The following is a 6,003-nucleotide window of genomic DNA, read 5'->3' on the forward strand; positions in this document are numbered from 1 at the left end:
CTGCAGTCCAAACAACACAGCAGCACCAAACATGTTCCATCTCTGCTCTATCATCCTGTCTACCCAGCAAGTCTGCACGCACATACACACACACACGCACACACACACACACACACACACGCGCACACACACGCACACGCGCACACACACACACACACACGCTTTAAAGCTGCAGCTCAACTTCTGACCTTCTGACTGCTGCATGCATTTTTGGAATGCCCCAGAAGTTGCAGTCGGTTGCTTCCAGTTGGATAAATGGTAGTAAATGAATAGCTAGATAGATATAAAGCTGTGACAGTCAGAAGAAATTAAATTAAAAAATGAATACTGAATTTCTAAGAATAGAATCAACATGATATGTGCAGACTGTATAAAAAGATTCTTGTATTATGTCAATTTGTTTTAAGCCTTACGTTTGTGGTTCAGTTTAAGGATACAAAATTGTGGTACTGTGGACATCTTGGTTCCTGACACTTCAGGAGTTGTGTGGTCCGTGTCTAGATGAGTTTTTCAAAAAATTCTATTACAAATTATGCTGGAAACACTGGACTGCCCTCCTGCCTGGATAAATTTATATTAGTATACTGGACTCCCCTGTAACAACATAGGCACAGCATTGTATATATAAAATATAGATATGCTTTACTCTGCTGAGTGGTACAAGTAAAGAACAATGCTTCAACAATATCTGTTTTATGTTCACCTTAAGAAACTAAAAAAAGGAGGGCAGTGGCTCAAATCACTATATAAAGCAGATACCATGTTTCAGAGCTCTAAATAAAGAAAATAAAGAAACGAAGAACATTAAAGAAACACTGTAATCAGAGTATAAGATCAGGCCAGTTAAACTTCTAAGATACTCATCTGGTCAGTTAAGTAGCAGAGGGGGTTGTTAATCAGTTTCAGCAGCTTTGGTCTTAATGTCTTACACGGCTCTCTGCAGCTTCTCTCCTCCTGTTATCCCCTCAAAACCCCATCCCTTTAAAGACTGTCTCGGGTCCAAAACAGACAAAGTCAAAAATCAGCAAAAACAAGTTGAACATTAAAAAAAAAAATCACAAGAAAGAACAATATAGTATCCACATCTGAACCAAAGAGTAAAACAGTGAAATGTGGATTTTTAAACATATGTTCATCTCTTCCAAGTCCCTGTTAGCACAAGAATTAATAATTGATCAACAAATCAATTTACTCTGCCTTACAGAAACCTGGTTGCAGCAGGATGATTATGTTAGTTTAAATGAATCAACACCCCCGAGTCATTCTAACTACCAGAAACCTCGAAGCACAGGCCGAGGGGGCGGTGTGGCAGCAATCTTTCACACCAGCCTTCGGGACGACTGTGGCTCAGGGGGTTGGGAATCGCATCTGTAACCGGAAGGTCGCCGGTTCGATCCCTGGGCTCTCTGTCCTGGTTGTTGTGTCCTTGGGCAAGATACTTTACCCTACCGCCTACTGGTGTTGGCCAGAGGGGCCGATGGCGCGATATGGCAGCCTCGCTTCTGTCAGTCTGCCCCAGGGCAGCTGTGGCTACAACCGTAGCTGCCTCCACCAGTGTATGAATGTGAGAGTGAATGAATAGTGGTATTGTAAAGCGCTTTGGGTGCCTTGAAAAGCGCTATATAAATCCAATCCATTATTATTATTAATCAACCAAAGACCCAGACAGACTTTTAATTCATTTGAAAGCCTGATGCTTAGCCTCGTCAAACCTAGGTGGAAAGCTCCAACAATTAAGACTCTAAACCAGTCTTATTTGTTATCATCAGAGTTTCTGATTTCTCAGACTTTTTTTCTGATTTAGTGCTCAGCACAGATAAAATAATTATTTTCGGTGATTTTAAAAGTCCCTGTAGATGCTAAAGATGAAAGCCTCAACACTGAATTTAAACTGTTATTAGACTCAATTGGCTGTTGTATTATAAGATAAGATAAGATAAGATAGAAGATAAGATAGAACTTTATTAATCCCTCGGGTGGGTTCCTCTGGGAAATTCGACTTCCAAAAAGCACAGCAACGACCGAAGTTACAGTTACAGAATTGTTTTATATATATATATATATATATATATATACACACACACACACACACACACACACACACACACACATATATATATAAATACAGAGACAAATATAAATAAAATATACAAAGGGGATAAATAGAATAAATAGGAATAAAAAATAAAAATACAAGTGAATTGCACATTTCAAGTATTGAGTCTATTGCACTGTTGACTATTTACAAAAAGTATTGCACAAGGTATTGTACAGTGAGGTGAAGAGGCACTACAGCTTAGTTGTTCCCCCCTCCTTTGTCCTCCTGTTTCCCCTCCCTCTCCCCTCCAGAGAGGAGTTAAACAGTTTGATGTATTATTGTAGGGACCTTATAAAAGAAAGCACCTTGAGGTGACTGTTGTTGCTTTGGTGCTATTTAAATAAAACTGAAATTGATTTGAACTGAAATTTTGTACTAGATTGGCATCAATGAGACGATGCCCAAAACAAATTATTTTATAGGTGATTTAATAGGCCACATATATTTTGTCATTCTCATCTTTCCTGACTGATCTACCACTTTTTTTTGCATTTGGCTAGGGTCAGTGTCCCTACTGGTTGCATTATGTGATATCTGGACCCTACAGCGGTTGCAAGGGTTTCTGGGTTTCCCAGCATAGTCTCAACGGCATAGAAGATACTCCAAGAAATGGGCAATTCATCCAGGAGAGCTGGATCATGCCACAGAAGGTCTTTAACCCATCAGCATGACTGGTATCTGCTCCTTTGTTAAAGGAGGAATGGGATTAGCACTGCTAAGCCCTACAGCTCTCCAGCAGTCCACTGGTGTGAATATCTCAAATCAAACCAAACAATTAGACTTCATGAGTTTGGCCTGAGGACCTGATATTCACTAGTTGGCCTTGTTTTTGATGGAGATAAAGAAAACATTACTTTTCTTACCATACTTCAGAGATTGTATTAGTTTTTTCCCTTAAAAAGCTATGATTTGATTTTACATAATGCCACAAAGACCAGAGAGCTTGCAATCACTGATTTGCCTATGAATTTGGATCACATCAAAGACTGCACAAAGCTGGCAGTACATTTGTCTTCTGCCTTCTTTACTGACAGAAGAGGTTACCTTTATGTAAACTCTGGGCTGGGGTTTAGATTTAGTGCCTATTGTGATATGCATGTGTTGCAAGATCAAAAGAAAACTGTCACGGCTGCACAGCAGTCGTGTGGTGAATGGAGAAAAGGATCCAAGATGCAGGCACTGACAGGGGTGCAAGTGAATGTTTATTTGCAGAGGTGATAAGGTGACAAAAATAGGAGGAGCAGAGCGGGGAGTAAACCAACCTAAACTGGGGAAAACTAAAGAACTCAACTTAAACCAAACACGCACGGGAGGAGGAACAAAATGCACAATGAAAGATGGCGGAGAGACGCAGACTGAACACCGGGTTACACAGAATGATGCAGACGGACATGGAGTTAAACGGACGACACGACAGAGAGCACAGGAAAACACAGGGCATAGTCCAAAAAGGCCCAGACGGACAAGTTCAGTGGGCCGACCCGGAGGCCGACAGCGCCGGAGGCCAAAACAGTTCAGTTCCGGGGGCCGACCGTGTGAAAGGCAGCGGCAGTGGGGCAGGTCCGGAGGCCGGCCACACAGTAGGCAGTGGCGTGGAAACAATTCTGGGGGCCGACCGTGCGGACGGCAACAGCGGCATGAAAGCAGTTCTGGGGGCCGACCGTGCTCACGACAGCGGTGGCGACAATGCAAGTCCGGAGGCCGGCCACGGTGGCGAAGATGCCCAACATGCGGCCTGGCAGATGACCGACGATGTTGAGGCGGCAGCTGGGGACCAGACAGCTGCGTGACCCCCGCAGTACCAGGTGAGAAGGAGGCTGGACCAGGCGAGGCTGAAGCGGAGGCTGGGCCAGCCGGAGGCGAAGCCGAAGCAGAGGCCGAAGCAGAGGCCGAACCAGGCGAAGCGGATGAAGCTGAAGCAGATGTTGGACCGGGCGACGCTGAGGATGCTGAAGCTGGAGCTGGCGACGGCGTGGGTGAAGCTGAAGCTGGACCAGGCGACGGCGTGGGTGAAGCTGAAGCTGGAGCTGGCGACGGCGTGGGTGAAGCTGAAGTAGAGGCTGGACCAGGCGAAGCTGATGAGGAGGCTGCAGCGGGCGAGGATGATGAGACTGCAGCTGGCGAGGATGATGAGACTGCAGCTGGCGAGGATGATGAGACTGCAGCTGGCGAGGATGATGAGTCTTGGGGCTGGACGGGCTCCTCGGGCCCTCCAGCTGACGAGGCAGGAAGCTGGCTAGGTTCTCCTGAACCTCCAGCTGACGAGTTTTGAGGCTGGACGGGCCCCTTGGGCCCTCCAGCTGACGAGTCTTGGGGCTGGACGGGCTCCTCGGGCCCTCCAGCTGACGAGGCAGGAAGCTGGCTAGGTTCTCCTGAACCTCCAGCTGACGAGTTTTGAGGCTGGACGGGCCCCTCGGGCCCTCCAGCTGACGAGTCTTGGGGCTGGACGGGCTCCTCGGGCCCTCCAGCTGACGAGGCAGGAAGCTGGCTAGGTTCTCCTGAACCTCCAGCTGACGAGTCTTGAGGCTGGACGGGCTCCTCGGGCCCTCCAGCTGACGAGGCAGGAAGCTGGACGGGCTCCTCGGGCCTCCCAGCGAAGACAGTCTCAGAACCAGTGGGCACCGGAGCCCCTGGCACACACAGAACAGAACCAGCAGGTGCGGGGACCTCTGGCAGGGACAGAACAGGACCAGCAGGCACACGGGCCTCTGGCAGAGACACCGGTAACTGAAACTGCGCAGGGCACTGGCTTTACCCAGGCAGCGCTGGCACGGTGCAGTTCTTAGCTGGCGCCTTGGCTTCCAGGGGTCCAGAGTCGGCTGAAGGCAGAAACTCAGCCTCTGGGGAGGCCCTGGGGCAAGTAACAGTCTCTAAATTAGCCAGTTTCTGAGAAACTAGAGTTGTTTTAATGGGTTTGTCTGTCCGCTTAAAATGGGTGCTAGGAACAGGATTCAAAATGGGTGGCACAGACACAGCCTCCAGTATGGAGGGAACGGGTGACCGGGCTAATGGAATAGATGCAGGCTGGGCTAATGAACTGGCTAAAGGCTGATATACTGGTTGAAGTGAGACTGGAGTTGGTGGTGGAGTGGATGAAACACAGTCAGTTACTGTTATGGATGTTTTGAAAATGCCAACTTGTGAGAGGTCAGTTACCACGAAGGTAGGTAAACGCCGTGTACTGTCTCTACTTTCACTATGAACAGCCCCAGAAAACACAGTCCCAGAAGCACCAGCGTCCTTAAAACTCACCACAGATGGTCGCACAGGAGTCCCTGAATCCGGCTGTGGGGTGAAGCGCCAGTGGCGCGAACGTTGCTTCCCCACCGCTGACGGCTCCGACGGGCAGGGCAAAACCTCCGGCGGGTCGGGCCGTGAAACCTCCGGTGGGTGAAGCTGAGACGGCTGCTTCGGGACAGTCGTAGTCCACTGTTGCTGGGCAGAACCCGCCACTTCCCGAGCTTTCACCGCCTCCCGGGCTTTATGCAGCTCAGAGATTAAATCCGTAAATCCCTTGACCTGGTGGAGATAGGGATTTCCATCCAGAATAGCCTCAATGGCATTTATCCCCACAACCTTCGCTCGTGCGTTGGAGGTGTGGGTTACCCAGTCCACCAGGCGTAGGGCGCGTGTGAGGTCGCTCTCCCCGGTCAGGGCCGCTTGATCCATCTTGTGGTCGCGTCGTACTGTCACGGCTGCACAGCAGTCGTGTGGTGAATTGAGAAAAGGATCCAAGATGCAGGCACTGACTGGGGTGCGAGTGAATGTTTATTTGCAGAGGTGATAAGGTGACAAAAATAGGAGGAGCAGAGCGGGGAGTAAACCAACCTAAACTGGGGAAAACTAAAGAACTCAACTTAAACCAAACACGCACGGGAGGAGGAACAAAATACACAATGAAAGAT

At 48.3% G+C, this 6,003-nt stretch overlaps 1 pseudogene; it reads right to left on the reverse strand.

The window, feature by feature from the left end:
* Window positions 1-925: 925 nt before the first annotated feature.
* LOC147306314 (uncharacterized) lies at window positions 926-5,767 on the reverse strand (annotated as a pseudogene).
* Between the last annotated feature and the right edge of the window lie 236 nt (window positions 5,768-6,003).

Source organism: Aulonocara sp. 'chitande type north' Nkhata Bay, linkage group LG19 (assembly GCF_057382095.1).
Source record: "Aulonocara sp. 'chitande type north' Nkhata Bay isolate Kocher_YH1m ecotype deep benthic linkage group LG19, A_spYH_male_GT1.1, whole genome shotgun sequence".
Classification (NCBI taxonomy): Eukaryota; Metazoa; Chordata; class Actinopteri; order Cichliformes; family Cichlidae; genus Aulonocara; species Aulonocara sp. 'chitande type north' Nkhata Bay.